This window comes from Equus przewalskii, chromosome 2, assembly GCF_037783145.1.
Source record: "Equus przewalskii isolate Varuska chromosome 2, EquPr2, whole genome shotgun sequence".
Classification (NCBI taxonomy): domain Eukaryota; kingdom Metazoa; phylum Chordata; class Mammalia; order Perissodactyla; family Equidae; genus Equus; species Equus przewalskii.
This window is the reverse complement of record NC_091832.1, coordinates 9,495,031-9,514,153: the sequence shown is the minus strand read 5'-3', so window position 1 is coordinate 9,514,153 and position 19,123 is coordinate 9,495,031. Positions and strand designations below refer to the sequence as shown.

Sequence of the window (19,123 nt, the reverse complement as noted above, 5' to 3'; positions counted from 1 at the left end):
AATAGCAACATTTTTGAGCATTTGCAATTTGTCAGACTCTGTGCTGGATCGTGTTATATACATTACTGCCCTATATCCTCACAACAATGCTTCAACAATAATGTATTATTACCTCTCATTTACTGTGAGGAAACTAAGGTTCACGGAGCTTATATAATTTGCCCAAGGCCATTTGACTAGGAGATTCAGTACACAGCATCTAAGGTCTGCAGGTGTATATTGACTTCTATTACTTTGCCACTATCAATTCTAGGTTCTGGAGGCATAGAGATGAATAAGATACCTCACCATGTCTGACTCTGAGGAGCCCACAATGGAGGGGACACTCCTGCCAACCGTAAATTACAACACAGTGTGGAAATTAAAAGGCTGAGTGGCAAAGTCAGGGTTTGCACTTAAGTCTCTCCCAATTAGACCACTGATTGCTGATTTTTGCAAAGATGAAAAACTGTTGAATGTTAAAACTTTCCTCAAACCTTCACATCATGGGATTTGTATTTTTACTCAAGAACTATGCAAGGGCAAAAAGTTATAATTAATTTGGTGAAGCTTTCAAATGAATTCGCATTTTATTAGCCACAGCAGCAACAATGTCCATTTGAATTCGCATCTTTGTGAGGGATACTATTGGTCAGTGTACAGACAGTGAGTACACAGCCACATCTGAATTTGGGACCCCTCTGCAATAACCCTGTAGCTCTCCCTGGGTCCTCAGCCCATACTTTGGGAATGAATGCCAGCCGTATAACCTCCTCTGACACAATATCCTTCCTAACAGGGTTCTGCATTGTTGACGACTAGAAAGCCAGGGTGAAACCTGCTTGCATGGAGGTCAGGTAAGCATGCGCCTTGGTGAGACTTGGAGAGTGATGAGAAACCTTTGATCCCTCATCTAGGCCATCTGGATATCCACGCACAGGAAAGGAAGAAGTAGAGAGGGAGGGGACTACCACTTCTTAGCGTCTGCTCTGTGCTGGCCACATAATTTATAATCTAAAAGTCACATTGCATCTGGTATTTAAAGCCAGAGATTTTTCTGAGAATCTTGCTTCTCCACCCTTTTAACGTGAGTGCCAGCCTTCCCCTTCCTTCACCCTGCCTACCTTCTTCCTTATTTTTCCTAAAAATACTTTGCTCTTTTACATCCCAATGTCTCTGCTAAAGATGTTATTCTGTCTGGAAAATGCAGGCCTAGCTCCCATTTTTTTTATCCTCTTTTTATTTTTTTTTAAAGATTGGCACCTGAGCTAACATCTGTTGTCAATCTTCTTTTCCTTTTTCTTCTTCTTCTCTCCAAAGACCCCAGTTCATAGTTATATACTCTAGTTGTGAGTGCCTCTGGTTGTGCTATGTAGGACGCCGCCTCAGCGTGGCTTGACAAGTGGTGCCATGTCTGCGCCCAGGATCTGAACCGGCGAAACCCTGGGCTGCCGAAGTAGAGCATGCGAACTTAACCACTCGGCCACAGGGCTGGCCTCCTATTTCTTTACCCTGCCAAACTCTCTCATGCTTCAAGATCCAACTCCACTCTGAAGCTATCCCAAACCTATGCAAGAAGTTGTTCTCTCTCCTTTATGCTCCCACCACATTTGATTTGTCTTTCCTTTATAGCACTGAGCACATTATATTTGTTTACATATGTGTCTTCATCACTGGCCTATGTTCTTTTGGCAGCTGGGAGTGCATCTTATTTCTCTTGAATCCCCACCTTGTAGTATTGCGCCTGGAACATAATATGCACTCAATAAAAGGCAATTGAATGATAAATAAACAAATACTGCTTAACAATCCTTGGTTGTATGTGTCAATGCTGACATTCTTTTCTGAAATCATCTACTTCAAGTTTGGTGGATATATTTCAGCTTTTGGTCCGTCATTTGTCACTTTCTACCCTACTCATCTGCTGAGATGATCATAAAAACCCAGGATATTAGTGTTGGAAGAGATCTTAAAAGCCATCTAATCCGATCTTCCTACTAGAGCAAAATCCTCTTTCTGTGATCAGGAGTCATTTACTCTCTGAGTGAATATCTCTAGTGATAGTGAATTCACTGCCTTATAAGGGAATTCAATTATTCTTTAACAATATTAATTATTAGGAATGTAAAACTATATCTTTCTATCATTTCTCCCTATTGTTCTTGTCCTCTGAAACTATATTACTTATATGTATCTTCTTCAAATGACATCCTTTCAGCTATCTGATGAAAGACTGAGAACCTAAGCAGTCACTTGCGTAAGGCATTCTGGGACTTCAGAAACCACTACTGGTTTCTGGGATCAAAGCTGAGGAGGGAGATTTAGCTGTAGAGGCAGCTGGCAGGGGCAGTCAGGTTCAGCGACCAAGAGATTGGCAAATAAGGGCTTAACCCTGGAAGGCACCAGGAATTCAGGTGACAGAGAGCAACAGAAGGAGCCTAGATGGCACTTTAAGCTGAAGGCAAGGGAGGCAGCATAGGCAAAAACATGATGTTAACAAAATCAGTCCAGCAATCTAGAAGGATAAAGTGCAAAAAGGGACATAGAGTGACAAATGTGAGGGTGGACAAGTAGTCAGAAAACTGAATGTCAGAAAGGCGTAGTGACTTGCCCAAAGTTACATAGTTAGATAGGGAAAGAGGCTGGCTCTAGCCAAGATCCTCAGGGTTCAAGTCATTTTTGCTAGTCAAATAGTCTTTATATCATCTCACGACATCTCCTGTCAGCTCCCCACTCAGTACAGCCAAAGCGATGATTCAAAAATGACCTTTTAGATTGAGTTTTGTTTCCTCACTAGAACCTTCACGTTGCAGTGGCCTCCCCCCAGGAGCCCCCATGACTGGCTCCTAAAACAGGTTTATACCACAAGAGTACGTGGGTCAGAGCTTTCAAATCAGAGAGCTACCGGGAACTTTTTTCATTGGTTCTCTTTTATGTTAAACTTCAGGAAGTTCACCTTGATTACAACATCTCAGACACATTCTCAAATAGCTACAGGCTTTGGTCTTAATGTCCTGAGCGCATCGTTCTTAGGGGTGAAATGAGCTGGAACTTAGAAACCAAAAAGATGAATCTCTCAAGAATTGAATTTTGCTTCCTTGTTCCCTCTTGCTTTTGCTGGTTACCCTCACCTCTATGAAATTGTTTCCCTGTTTCTTCAGTCCCTTTCCACCATTATGTGGTGGAATGAGCATGGACCTTGTCAACTTGAGGACGTGGTTTGAATCCTAACTATGCTCCTTGCCAGCTACCTTGCTTTGGGTAAGTTACTTAATCTCTTTGAGATTCAAGTGCTTCCTCAGTAAAAGAAGATAAGAATAGCTATCTCTGAGGATTATAGAGAAGACTAAATTAGAAAACATCTATGACAGAGCTTAAAACAATTCTTAGCATGTAGCATGTGCTCAATAAATATTATTTTCTTGCCTTTATTCCATGATATTGCCCACGGCAACATCCAGCGGTTCTTCTCAGAATTGATCCAGCCTATCTTCAGCAGATGTGGTGCCCCGGTACCCAAAGAACCCCCTTCCCTCCTCCTGTGAAGTTCTCCTCAAAGAGAGCTGGCTTTTGGAGCCATAAAGATGTAAGTTTGCATCCTAGCTCCTCCAATTCCAAGTTATGTGAACTTGGACAAATCTCTTAACCTTTCAGAGGCTCTGTTTCTTCATCTTTAAATAAAAATGTTACCTATGCCATAAGTTTGCTGTGCTGTGAAGATTAAATGAAAAGCATGTGGAGAACATGACCCATCACAAACAAACTGTAGCTTTTCAATGAATTACTAAGAACTCACTAGCGTTCCTTCATCTGCTCCGTCTAAGCTAAATACAAGAGGCAGAAAGGAAAAAAAAAAAAACAACCCCGTTCCCTGGCCTCCAGAAGCTCACAGGCAGGAACAAGATGCTTAGTAAACTAAGTGCCAAAGTATACTTGGGGAAGGGTCTGGAAATGCATTTTAGAGAGCTTTCCTCACAGTGCATTTAGGTCTAAAGGGGTGTCATTGTGCCATAAACCATGAAGGACAATACTCTTGGTTTCATAAAAGGTTTTGTTTCAACATAAAAAAAGCAAATAAATCTAAGCATTTTAACTGGGTCTAAAGATTACATCCAACTCTCTGCAATGATGGGATCCCCTCTTCAACATCCTCTAAAGGTGACAGAGTGCTCAACACCTTCAGTGACACCCAAGTCCTCAGTGATTGCTTCTGACTGCTGGGAAGCACAAGCTGACAGGGCACCACAGGGCAGCACTCTCCAGACTTCATTCACTCAAGTGGCTTCCTCATCCCCAAGGCAGATCTTTAAAGAGGAAGATTAAATTTCTTCAAAAGGTGAAATTAAAATGCAGAATTTGTAAAAAGAGAAGCGTGTATTGTCAACACCATGTACTCCTTCCCTCACACAATATTCCCTATATTTGGGTAGCATTTTACCATTCGCAACCCACATTTTTATTTAATATCTTATTTACAATCCTCAGAGAAAACTTATGAGGAAAGTACCTTCGTCATTTAAAAATCAATTTTTTTCACATTTTGTATTTTCTTTGAAATGGAATTGTGCTTTACAATCAATATAATATTTCTTTTCTTTTCTGAAAAGTTGATATATCAATAAAATCTTTATTAAATTGCTGTACAATGCATGTATCTTAACATTAAAAAAACACATTTTTCTTCTTATTTTTAGAGATATTGGAAGCTAAGACCCAGTTAAAGTGTTCAGCCCAATAATCCAGAGCAAGTGAGTGAAAGGATCAGGACTGGAATTCCCAAACCTTGAATTCTAGGTAATGCTCTTTTTCATCATTCAGCTCTAGTCCAGACTTGGCAGGCAGGACTGCTCTTCTTAAAGGAAAATTAGAGCCCCACAAAGACATGTAACTGGAAAAACCACTCTGTCACCTATTAGCTAGTTCTAGTGCCTAAAATTTGGCATCTTTGGCTTCTCCTTTGGGCTATATAAGCAATCCCTGATCCAACAGCCACAGTATGTATGCCTGTATGTGTATACTAAAATTTTATGACCCACTTCATTCCACAAAGGATTTGAGGTGATGTAGGGAAATGTAAACCATAAAATTATTTTTTAAAAAACAACTCAATATAAAAATCAAGATGAAGAAAACAGCTCAAAGCTAGAGCCGGGAGAAATAAAGCACAATTGGATAGCCCAGAAGTTCCCATATGGAAGATACGGTTAAGTCATGAACTTGGCTTTGAGTTTTCTGGCAGCCATAGCAAAAGTAAAGACTCACGTATTTTGTGTATAAAACTTACCTTAACTCATCTAAGGAAGCAACAAATTTTCCCCCAAATGAGCTTATGTGGGGTTCTATATAGGAAATTGATAGATGCCATGACTAGTGATTCAGTAAAATTCCTAAGAGCAAACACACTAACTTTTTTTATAAGGTTGTTTTTTGTGATATCCCTCAATAAAATGTTAAGGCAGTAAAAGCCAACTGTATAGCAGACAAAATAGATCAAAACAATTTGGTCCAAGAGCATGATTTCCTGATGATAAATATTGATTCAGGAATAATTCCCATGATTTATAGAGGAATGGATGGACTGCACACCATCCCAAAGTATCATTTAGCAAAATAACTCATTTTGCTAATAACAGAGTCCAGGGAGCAGTTTCTGGCAATGGTCTAGAGCACACACGTCACGTGTTCTTGTGTGAGGGAAGATCCATACCCTCAAACAGTTGTGGCCAAGCCCTAAAGACACTGACAGGCCTAAAATGTCTCACCTATCAGTGAACATGCCACCTCCATGTGGAAAGCCTGTCAAAGGTGAGGGCAAATAGCAGGACCTAGAAGTCACATTTGGCTGCTAATGACCTGTAACATATTAGATATTAGCTTTTGAGCTTAATCAGTTCAGACTTGGGCCCTGAGAACCTAGGACACAGAAGAATAAATTTTGATAAAATTTGTGAGGGCGGTGTAAGAAGGTCTTATTATTAGTGTCCTAAAGTGGGGATGGAGGGTTGAGATAAAGAAAAACACCGAAGAAGAGGAGAACATCATAACACGGGGAGAGGAGGAGGGACTCGGTGGTATAATGGGACGGAAGACACTTTATGGTTGCAAACAACAGTAATGGTCTTGCCCTGCTGCTTCACTGGATACTCTAACGCTTCCCACACAGGTACATGCAAGTGAAAACCTTCTGTCAAGTGTAAAAGTTTATTTAGGGCAGCCATTCTTTAATTTTAGCTCCTTCTCAGCTGTTTTATTTTGTTTTGTTTCTTTGATGTTCTTTTTTGCCTTTGAAATGACTTCTTACAGGACGGACTACATAGTTTGTAAGGCCCCAGTGCCAAAAAGAAAATATAGGCCTCTTGTTCAAAAACTTAAGAATTTCCAGAGGAGAAGACTGGGGCATTAAACCAAGCACGGAGTTCTTCTAAATGCTGGGCTCTGTAAGACTACACAGGTTGTACACTCATGAAGCTACCCCAGGACTCCTGAATCAAATCAAATTAAATATTTGTAGGCAGTTTTACATGAGTTGTTGACTGGCCCTTCCCATTCTTTCTCTTTCCCTTTGCTATCTGCCTGCTGATTCTGATAGCAATATATGTTAGTGATGATGATGACTGTAGGAAGTAAGGATGGCGATGAGGATGAGGACGAGTATACTTCAAAAAGCCCTGGTCAGAGCGAGGCCCAGATTTGGAGGAATTGGGTTCAAGGGATAGAGGCCCGAAGAGGACTCCTGTGGCGTGGGGTAGTAACGATGCCACAAACATGTATGCTGTTTTCGTGACTCTGCCTAGAACTGGTTAGTATACTAGAATGCCATGCTCGAAAACGAGAATCGGTGTTTCCTGAAACTAACTGCGAAGCTAACTGAGGAACCATCTAGGGAAATCCATCAAAAAACTGACAAATTAGAAAATTCTGTCTTGAGTTTTATCAAATCTTCAACTCTCTGCCCTTCCACTAGTCTAATTACTGTATGGTTTTTCTCTACCTCTAATACAGCCTCTGCCATTAAATCATTGCATGGGGCTTTGACCCTTTAAATCATTGACCCTGGGCTTCATTTAACTTTTATGAATCTCAACTCTCATATTTGTAAGATGGGAATATTATTTGCTGCACTATCAAAAGCCAATTGTGAGGATCAAACATGTTTTGCACATAGCATATATTCAGAAAATATTGTTATGGTGAAATAAAGCTGTATCACTGATACTTTCTTGCAAGGTCTAGACCCTCTTCTTTTTCACTTGGAAGTCTGTTTTTAAAAGGTAGCTATTTACCCATTCAAGGAACTTTAGCCATCAATAAGCAAGCAGAAGAAAATCAAGAGAAACTGAAGAGTAGAGAAGGAGCTTGAAACCTCACACGTCTGGCCTGATTACACCAAATTCCACACGGCCCTGGAATTCAACACTACCAAAAATCTCAATTTCTCTCTGCTGTGGAACCAAACTGACACAGGGCAGGCTCTGTGGCAGGCCCTGTGCTGCACACTGGAGGTACAGGGATGAATCAGACCCAATCTCTACTCTGGGGGCTCACAGTCCAAAACCAGCTCACTTAGCAGAGAAGTAGAAGGAGCAGGTCAGATTGGGATGGGGTGGTAAGGAATTGTACCACTGAATCTTTTAATCAAGTTCCTCAGCATCCACAGAGCATATATGTATACATGTGTGTGGTTGTGTTCCCACATACAAACGTATATTTGTAGGAGTGCCTATACCGGTATCCGTAATCTCTAAGAGAAAGTAGAGGAAAAGTTATGAAAAGGAAAACAAACCAGTCAGATCATGCCAAATATGCTAACTACAGCAAAATAAGGAAGGCTCTAAGATTCATTATTGACTCCTTTCATTCACTCATTTATTCACTCAACCAACCAGAATTTACCAGGCACCAGCTATACGCAAGCCTCTGGGAGTTAGAGGCATATGAAAATGAAGAGTTAGGCACAAGTCCTGCCTTCAATACTGGAATCATTTAAGTTTCTTTCTTGCTGAAACTTACTGTAACTGCCTCAAAATTAAAGACTTTGTCTATTTCAAAATTAAAGACTTTGTCTATTCTACGTATTCCAATAGAAAATATTTGTGGAACTGAACTGAGGGTGAAGAAATAGAAATTTTCTTTTGTATGTCATAGAATGCTCTGTTTGATATGCCATTCTCAAAAAGAGAAAGGGTTACAACTGCAAATACATATGCTATTTAACTTGCTCCCCTGGTTTGCTAGAACAAAATACTAAAGAACTAGGCAGAGAAGCCAGAGAAGGCTTCCAGTCAGGCAGATTAATCATGGACTTCCAGCAGTCCTGAGGGGACTACTTCAGGCTGACTCCACTTACCTTAATGAGGATAGGATGTCCTGGTGGGGTGAAATTAGAGAAGCTGCCAAATTGGCTTTGGTATATCATGTTCATCTTGGCACAGATAACAGAATTTGGTTAATTGGGAGGTCATTTTCAGTAAGCAAACCCTGGTGTTGGCCATCTATGACAAACAAACTAGATTCCCATGGATTATGGCATGAGCTCAGACAAATGCTTCATCTCCTTGGGGCTACAAGGGCTAGCGACCATCAAGAATCATATTTGATTCTCCTACAGCTTGCTGCTAGCCAACCCAGAGCCAATGGTTTCTGAGAAATAGTGATGAAAGGCTCAGTGCAAAAAGACCAATCACCTTAAGAACTGGATCCTTAAGAAATGGGCATTTACTGAGTACTCGCTAAGTGCCAGGCACTATATTGAGTGTTTTTTGTTCTCTCTCTTTAATTCCCGAGATAACTTTAACTGCATTTAGAGATAAGAAAACCAAGGCTTAGAAAGATTAAGCAACTCATCTGTCATAGCTAGAAAGTAGGAGAGCTAGAAATGAATCCCAGGTCCATCTGTTAACAAAGTCCACACTCTTTCCTTTTCAGAACCTTCAGGCAATGCAAGAGTAGGCAAAAGCAGTCTGTTAACACCAAACATTTTATATTCATTCACATTTCCAGCCTTAATACATAGTGAAATCAGATGCAAAACCCCCCAAAATCCTGAAAAATCAGAGTATATTTAATATTTAACTTGAATAAACTTTCTGATAATGAAAGGATTAAGGTGCACAAAGATATTAATATTTAGGGAAATTAGACAAAATTGCTTTTATCTGTTGCAAACTCTGTTGAATATTTAATGATCTGATCTATAATTATGCCCACTGGAACTGCTATGGAAAGCAGGAGGAGTCTCTTCCCACATTATGTTACATCTCTGGAGGTGGCTTGAACCATAACCATGTGTTAGTACCAATGAAATCACCATCTCTTTCCTTGATATCTCTCCTGAGCTCCAGATTTACATGTCCAACTGCCAGCTGGACTCTTCTACCTGGATGTCCTAAAGGCTCTTGCGCAAAAATGGACATGTTATTGCTTTCCCTCACCTCAAACCTGTTTCTTATCTAGTATTACTTATCCTTTTACCTGTCTCTGGGAATAGCACCATCTTCTACTTTATCACCTAAACAAACACCTAAAAGTCTTTCCAAACATTGCACTTTTTTCTCAGTCACTTAGTCCTTCCTTAAATTCAAATTTCTATCTTTGAAATGCATATATCGCCTTTATAGTACTCATCAAATTTTGGTAATTATACGTTTGCTTTTGAGGTTTTTAAAAATTTGTTTTCATGATTATTCAAATAATATTTGTTCCCCCTGTTGGGGTAAATTTCATAATAGCATGAGCAGTATCTCTTTTTTCTCACTATTTTATCCTCTGCACCAATAGTAGCGCTTCATACATAGTAAGCATACAATAAAGACATATAGGAAAGATGAATAAATCTATTTCCTCCTCAACGCCCCTGCTACCACACTCCTGGTTCACATCCTTATCATTTTTCATCTTGGTTATAGAAATAATCTCCTAATTGGTCCCTGGCCCATCGAAAAAGTCATCCTCCATTTTGCCAAAGTGAACCTCATCAGGTGCACATCTGATCACTCATAGTGTCCCTTTTTTTCCCAAGTGAAAGCCAATTCAACCAAACAGCTTACACATTGGTGCAGCCTCACCTTATAATTGCAAGCACTCTGTATCATAAAGTAGGAAACCTGATGCCTGATGTCCAGTTGACCTGCTAAGCTTATTTAGCAAATTCTGAAACTTCTGAAGTCACAAATCCTCTTAAGAATAAGTTGAAAGATATGGTTTGTGTAGAAATATGCACAAAAATTTAAATATAATTCAGTATCTTCCTGGATACGAAGGTGGGTTCTGATCCGATGATAAGACCCCTGATTTAGCTGTGTGACCCTGAACAATAACCTAACATTCAGGGCTGCAGTGACCTCTTCTCCAACCTTCAGCCAAGGATGCCTTTACTATGCTGGTGTCAGTCGCCTGGAGCTCATGATCGGTTGAAAGCCTCCTCTCTTCTATAATCTATGTTGGTGTAGATTAACTGCTCCCTGCTCTTTTCTCCCATTCTCCTACTCTAATACTCAAGAAGAACATGAGGCCCCCAAATTCAAAGTGACTTCTCTCTCCTGTGATGACCATGGCATCTTCTCATGTGGGCTTTCATACTTACTACCTTGTATGAGAACAGAGGGACATGTAGTAGGCCTTACTCCCTTAACGGCCTGAAAATTTCATAAGCATAAAGGAAATATCATTTAATTTTATGTTTATAAAATGCCCAGCACAGAAGAGGTATTCAGTAAATTTTTCTTGAAGTCCTACAATAAATATTTAGTGAACACGTATTATGTGCCAGGCACTGTTCTAGGTACTCAGGATATATCAATAAACAAAACAAAGAACCCTACCTTTGTGAAACTTACATTCTAGCAGGAAAAGACAGGCAACAAACAACAAACATAATTTTAAAAAGTAAAATTAACATAGGTCTGTTACAACATGATAAGGACTATGAACAACAACAATAAAACAACCAAAAAAGTAAAGCAGGGTAAGAGGGAACAAGAGTGCTGGGGTGGGAGTGCTTTCAGGTTTTAAATAAGATGACCAGTGTAGATGCCACTGAGAGAAATCTGAACAAAGACTTGAAGGAGGTAAGGGAGTGGCAATATGAATACCAGGAGTAGGAGCTTTCCAGGCAAAGGGAAGAACCAGTACAAAAGCCCTAAGGCAAGAGTGTGTCTAGCACGTCTGAGGAACAGCAAGGAGGCCGGACCACTGTGAGCTAGGGGGAAAGGATGAGAAATGAGGTGAGTAGAGGTCTGACATGATCTAATTGGTGTTTTGAAAAGATCACACCAGTGGCTTTGTGGAGAATAGACTTTAGGGTGCAAGGGTAAAATCAGGGGGCCAGGAGGAGGTCATTGCAATAATTCAGAAGAAAGATGGTGGCTCAGGCCAGTTCAACAAAATTCACAGGGCATCTACTGTGTTTCTGGCTCTCTGAGGGTGTAAAGAAGATGATATTGTCTCCACCTCGAGAAACTCACAGTCAACAATCTGTTCTTACCCTAATTTTCCAGCCTCATTATCTACCACAGGACCTAAGCTCCACTCATCTTTCCCATTCCGAGCACACAGTATTCCAGCTAGCCCCAACTGCTCCTTACTTCCCAAGCACACCAGCTTTTCTCATGCGTTCCTGGTACCCTTCCTCTTGCCCAGACACCCATTTACCCAGCTTGCTAAGTTCACAATTTCAACTTCTTCAAGACTCAAACCAAATGGCACCTTTTCAGAGAAGTTTTCCCTAGCATCCTGTGCACACTGCTTATCCAGGTATATTATAAATAGATTCCTCTTCAGCTGTAAATCATAGGTACTACGACTTATTCAATGCCTACAATATTTAGCAAAACTCTTTGCCTTCATTGTCTTTTTACTAAACACAGGGAAGAAGTTAGGAAGGGAGAACAGAAAAGAAAGGGAGAGAGGAAGGAAAGAACTAATACAAGCCACTTTTGAAAGGTTGCCAGTCTGGTCTGGAAACACCTCTTGCACATGGTCTTTTTTAAACAGACAACTGAGAGCAAGCAGAGTAAGAACCACTCAGGTTCCAGGCACACTTCTCAGCAAATATTCAGCTCCAGAAACAGCCTTGGAAACTGGGGTGGATGACATGGTCAGTGGGAGTCAGACATCTAAAAAGGTCCTCTAATCAGAACAAGCATCTGGGTTCCTTGATCAAATTCAAAAAAGGGCCTGTCAGTATTTGGGTCCCGACCCTTGGAGACTGTTCGAGCTGTAATGTGGACACAAATGTGCTGAGCAGGATAGAGTGAGCAACCAGCTCTGCTGGGGAGTGTCTCACCACTGCCTGGGGCTGGCACCCATGGCACTAGGCCAGGGAAGACTAGGGATGAGGAGAGGCTGAGAAGCTCTGGAAAACCAGCTGGGCCTGCTCATGGTAAAGAGTAAAGTCTAAGCTACAGGGGAGTGGGTAGGGAAAGAGGATGCCAGTTGCCGTAGCAGGTGACTCACCCCACCTTATCCTACTTAACCTCATAACTACAGTAAAAAGTAGGCATAATCATCTGTTATAGACACAGAAATTGAGGTCTACGAACATTAAGCAACTTGTCCAGAGCCATACGGACACCAGGTAGAGCCTATATTCTCACCTGGGTCTTTCTTCAGATCTCCTTCTATCCATGTGGCTGCTCAGCTTAGGAGTCTGGCTCTGGCCTGAGAGGAGAACCAAGTTCCAGACACGGTTCTGTCCACTCTACCACATGTATGGAAAATAATTATTCTGGGACAATAATTTCTCCTCTCTGAGTCTCATTTTTATCATTTGTTCCTTAAGCATTAGGACCGGGTAATCTTTAAGGTCTCTTCAAACTCTGAAATTCTATGCTATCTAGTAAGAATTTCAAAGATGCTATTTTCTTCTCCCCTTTCCATACCCCTCCAACATCCTCTACACATACCTACCTGCCCTCTCAAGAAGCAGAGTGTAAAGAATCTTTTTATACTATCAAGTTTGGAAAGAGAAGTTTGACAAAGGGATGAGCCTCTAGGGAGTTTATCACTGTTGATTCACTCAGAACTATATATCACCCCCCACTTCTTTGTTTTTGTCAGGAAAACCTACCCTCCACCCAGCAAAAGACAGTTGCCTTAATCTTCTACTATTCACTCTTTTTAAACTCTATCTTGTGGTTTCAGTTGTACTAAAGAACTCTATTCAGCATGTAATTGGAGAAAATATAATGGAAATATTGAAATAAAAATAATATTCTCCCTAATATATTCTTTTAATTGTTTCTTTTCTTCTCACCAGAGTGAGTGGGAGGTAATCCCTTCTATTTCAGTTACATCTTCTTTAAATGACTGGGGTTTTATAATGTGCTATTTTATGAGCAGAGATTTTTCTGCTTTCTTTTTTTTCTAACTCCCTTATATTAAACCACATCTGGGTTCAAGTAAAATCATTTTATTGTTTCTGATATACTTGATCATAAGCCAAAGAACAATAAGTATTCTGCTTATGATCCAAGTATCCTTATTAAGTTCTTATATCAAATAAGGATTTCTGGAATGGGTTGAAAATACAGACCTGAGAACAAAAGCAAACTTTCATGGATAGGCATTAAGCTCTAGAAATGATGTAGGGTTTTTATGAAAAAAAAGAGCAAATTGAACCAATAATTCTTATAGCTACAATATTTTGGGGCATTACATAGCTTTAATTCTCACAACAACATTGTAAAATGGATATTATTAGCTCTGTTTTATATAAGAGGAAACAGAGTCTCAGAAAAGTTACATAAATTACTTAATCACCAAACAAAGTAAGTAATAGAAGCTGGCTCTTAAAAGTTGGTTCCAGAGAGAGGGATCAAGAAGAAAAGGGGCATTGCTAGGGAAGGAGTTTGTCTTCTTCCAAACCCTCCATAATAATTAAGCTCAATAACTACTTTAAGAGACTATTGGCAACCTGAACTCTAAGACTGGATCCCATTCCATATCACTTTGCCTTGTAGTTACTATAAAGGACAGGAGATATTGTCCATTCCAAAATTTGGAAGCCCTGGGATCCACCAGCACATCTGCCTAGTTGGTGGCTGCCAGGCTCTAGGGTTGGATGGAGGTTGCCACCAAGCAAGATCTGTCTCAGAAAGGCCAGCAAGAATCCTTCTCTGGGAGGCATAGAAAATGCAGTACCTAAACAGTATCACCAGTCCTGACTCTAACGCAAAAGAGGCACACGTGTGCAGGTACACACACACACACACAACATATGTACACATTATTCACCCACCCACACACACAAAACCACACATACCACGTATACCACACACACAAAAATCCAGACATAGCACATAAAACTCACACATACATACATACACACTACATGAGAGAACAAAAATTGGAATCAAAAAGGGAATTTATATACTGCTGGTGGGAATGTAAAATGATATAGTCACTCTGGAAAGCAGTCTGGCAGTTCCTCAAAAGCTTAAACAGTTAGCATACAGCACAGCAATTCCACTCCTACTTATACACCCAAGAGAAAGGAAAAGATTTGTCCACATAAAATCTTGTCACAAATGTTCATAGCAGCATTTTTTATAATAGCTAAAAAGTGGAAATAACTCAAATATTCATCAACCAATGAATGACTAAAATACGGTATATACATATAATGGAATACAATTTGGCCCTAAAAGGAAATTAAGTACGGACACATGCTACGATGTGGATGAACCTTGACAACATTGAAAGAAGCCAATCACAAAAACCACATATTATACGACTACATTTATATGAAATGTTCAGAATAGATAATCCTATAGAGATGGAATGTAGATTAGTGGTTGCTTAGGGCTGAGGGCTGAGGAAAGAAAAGTGGCTGCTAACGGGTACAGGTTTTTATTTAGTAGAGTGATGAACATGTTCTAAGATTGATCACAGTGATGGCTGCATAACTCTAAATATACTAAAACCCATTGAATTGTATACTTTAGATAACTGAATGGTATGTGAATTATATCTTAATAAAGCTATCGTTAAAGTAAGAGATCTGATCAGACCCAGATCTAGCTGGCACAAAAATATAAATCCTAAATTCAAAGACCTGCCCAACACTTGTAATTTGAGCAACATTTGACTCAAGAAGAATATGATTTGCATGAAAGGACTACAGGAAGTCAGAGGGCACTACCATAATAATTTTTGTTTTTTAATTACAAATAAATGTTAAATTATAAAAGCAGTGATATTTATTTTTAAACATCTGCAAAATAACAGAAAAGGACACAAAAAAGAAAGAAAATACCCAATATATCCAGATAAATCACTATGAATATTTTAGTTTGTGTCCTTTATACACATATATATTTAGCTTTGTTTTTATATTTTTTTACAACATGATCTTTAACTACTTCATCCCATGACATACCAACTATATTTAACCAATCTCTACTGATGAGTATTTAGTAATTTATAATTTTTCCCAGTTATAATGAACACTGCCATGAACATCCTTAAAAACAAATTTTGGGGCATATCTCTGACTACATCTTTTGTTATCAGGAATTTGAATCCCTAAATATAGAAGAATAGCAGTTAAATGTCAGCTCATATTTTGACTTCATTAATCACAGGAAAAAAAAAAATGGTCCTTGGAAATTCCTCGTCTCTGTTTCTGGTCCAACCACTTAATTACCCTAAAAGGTAAACACATGGCTCCAAATAAATCCAATCTGATCTAATTGTGATGTTTATCAGTTAACATTAACTGAAAGGAAATTCAAGGTGTTGATTCACAACCAAAAACATTAGTAGAGGCCCAAATAAAGCAGCGAGGCCATAAATATCAATAACAATGACTGGGGCTCAGAGAGCCAAGGAAATTACCCCAGATCACACATGTAATAATTGGCAAAACTAGGACTCAGATTGAGGCTGTATGATTCCAAAGTCAATGCTTTTCCCATTAGACTTCATTGCTTCACATGCCGATGCTGCCTTCAAGGAATTTGTAATTTTTGGTGGCAGGCAAGATATGTGCACAAATAACTATAATTCAGGTAGAGGAAGGTAAGTGCCACAAAAAAGATGCAAACACAAATATTTTATTGGCAGAATCAAGGAAGTTTTTATGCACGTGATATGGGCTGTTAGGGAGGAATTCATTCCATCATTTAATAAATATTTGAGTACATATTTGTGGGAGTGGAACCGATTCTGCCAGCTACCTACCAAAATCCATTTTCTCTACTTCTTCCTGCACAGACAGCTAGACATATTTCACAACTTTCTTTACAGTTAGATGTGGTCATGAAACCACATTTTAGCCAGTGGAATATGACCAAAAGTAGTATGAGCCACTTTCAGGACTGCTAATAAAAAGTTCCCATGTGAGCTCTTCCTCTTTCAACATCTAGCTGGCTGGACTGGAGCTGATGCCCAGGTAATGCTGGAAGCTATGCATTGAAGATAACAGTCAGCCTGGGTTCCTGAAATGACTATATAGTTAAGAGATGTTTGTCCATGATGAAGAAAAGAACTTGTATTTGCTTGATTCATTAGATGATTTTAGGGTTTATCTAATACAATAGTTGGCCTACTCTAATATATATAGACACTGTGATGTGATAAATAAATTTGTCATGCCCTCAAGGAACTTACAATTTTATAGGGGAAGGAACTAAACCTATAGGAAAATACGACACAGCATATGATAGGAAGAAGCTCTGTGAGTACATGAGTGCTTAATCTCATCTTAGTGATTCTGTTGATGAAGCTTTTCCCAAAGAAATGACATCTAAGTTGAGGCCTCACAGATATATGGGAGTTATCGAGGAAAAGAAGGAGAAGAAAGGGGAAAATAAAGAGTATTCCAGGCGCAGGAAGAGCATGTGCAAAGTCTGAGATATTAAAAAAAAAACAAAAAACAGGGGCCGGCCCGGTGGCCAAGTGGTTAAGTTCACGCGTTCCCGCTTCGGTGGCCCAGGGTTTCGCCGGTTTGGATCCTGGGCGTGGACATGGCACTGCTCATCAAGCCATGCTGAGGCAGCGTCCCACATGCCACAACTAGAAGGACCCACAACTAAAAATATATATATATACAACTACCAGGGGCGCTTTGGGGAGAAAAAGGAAAAACAAAATCTGTTAAAACAAAAATTGGTGCCTAGGATTTGTATAGGTAGAAAAAGGGGGTGAGACACTCTTAGTAGAAGGAACAAATGTGTAAGAGGGTGAGCCATTAGCCTTTGGAACCTGTGGAAAGTGCAAGTGGCTGGTAGGAGCTCAGAAGATGATGTGACTGAATGTTTCTTTAACATGCTGACTTGTGCCAGAGGACTGGAGTATGAACGTGGACAGGCAAGAGAGAGACCAGACTGAATATAACTAAGGCTTTTGTACTGGATTATATGGAAAGGAAACTCCGCAGATATGGTAGGCTTAAGACTTCCTCATCAGACAGAAGATGAGCATTGGAAGAAGGCAGTCCCAGCTGCAGGGAAGGATCAGCGCCAAGGAGCACTGTCAGAGCATCTGGTCAATCAGAAAGACAAGGAGGTCTTTAAAAAGAAAAGAGCCCTTTAAATAAATTAACAATTATTTACTGAGCATCTACCTTGCGCTAAGTACTATTCTAGGTACTGGAGATACAGCAGCGAATAAAACAAATACTAAGCTCATAAAGTTTCTAATACAATGGATCTAGAAACAGAAAGTTGAATTTTCAGTCCTGCTCAAGAGTATAGGTTCCAGCTTATATTTAACATTGTTTAAAGTGTCATATCTTATAGAATGCTTTCATATCCTAAGGTTTATAATTATAATAACCATTGGGAAGAAAGTAATATTAACTCTACTGATAAGGGAAGTAAAGCTCAATGATATCAAGTAATAAAATACAATAATAATTGCCACTATTTCTGGACACATTAGCATGCAACAGGTGCTTCCAGTAAGGTGATTCACATACATTCTATCAAATCTTCAAAACCATCCTGAAAAATAGAGGATGATTACACACATTTTATATGAGAAGACAAGGACTCAAGTCAGTGTCAGCTAGAAACTCAAACTTTACTATGCTGGACATATTCCATTTGCCCCTCTGTAACCAGTTGCCATCCTTCTCCACCCTGTCCTCTGCCGGAGATGACCAACCTGTATGGATTATATCAACTGTATTCTGCACCTCTGGCTTCTGTTTAGGTCTTCCAATGGGGAAGTCTAGCAAGAGATGAGAGGCAGGAAGGAGGGGTGGTCAGAGTATTTATTTCCTTGGACGCTTCCCTGTAAAGTCACCTAAGGCTGGCTGTGTCTCTTGATAGAAGGTCACTGCTACTTTCAAAGCAGACCACTTTATATAACTCTCGCTTTCTAGGTTCCACTAACCTCCCCCTCCTCTAAGGGTGGTGACAATTCTGATGTTACTAGTCTCAGGTTCTTGCACTATCCTTTGTGGTTCTATACACCAACCTCCTTAATACAATGACCCTTTGTAAATAAACCTTCCTGAAATTATCCTAATTTTGGCGAGTCATCTGTTTCTTTTTCGAACCCTGACTGAGACACAGTCCTGTGAGTACAAGAATCTACAGTTTCCCGTTCATTTCTTCAGCTTCTCACACATTCAGGAAGTGCTGGTGTCACTTTGAGATGTAGCACTACCTCCCCAGATGTAGCAGATGTGAGTCCTAGCTAGTTGAGGCATGATTTCTCAGCACCCTCTGGCTTCTCTCCCTTGAGAATCTTCTTCAGGAGGTCCAATTCCCTGAGGCTTGGACCATGAGTCCTTACAAAGAGACCCCCATGCCCACAGAGTTGAGAATGTAGTGTGGAGCTTTTTAGTCAGTTTTATCCACAGAGATTTTCTCCATGTGTTCTTTTATCATTAATTTATAAGACATTTATCTGAATTTCTGGCTTAAGGCCACGTAAAGGCCTGATCTATACCATTCTCCAATTTCCGTGATATAAATACATGATTTCAAGCAACCAATGGTTTAAAAAGTAGCTCACAAAATTGCTAAAAATTTAATAATCAGCTACTGCAAGCTGATAGGTGCAGCTCAGCACACCACTGCGAGAGGTGACTGATAGAGTTACACGCCCATCTGTCTTATCTCTTAATAAGAATTTGACTTTGGTCATGACCTATATTTCCAAATGCCTCTCACTCTCTTACTCTCAGTATCTCTAC

The 19,123-nt window shown here is 39.8% G+C and overlaps 1 protein-coding gene and 1 long non-coding RNA gene across 6 annotated transcripts in view; one reads left to right on the top strand and one right to left on the bottom strand.

The window, feature by feature from the left end:
- The window catches only part of AGBL4 (AGBL carboxypeptidase 4), a 1,226,144-nt gene that overhangs the window by 651,918 nt on the left and 555,103 nt on the right, over positions 1-19,123 (bottom strand). The gene's annotated exons all lie outside the window — the stretch shown is intronic.
- On the top strand, positions 2,984-7,501 carry LOC139078720 (uncharacterized). The gene is made up of 3 exons (XR_011531746.1): positions 2,984-3,240; positions 3,441-3,565; positions 4,674-7,501. It is a non-coding gene; the product is annotated as an uncharacterized lncRNA (long non-coding RNA).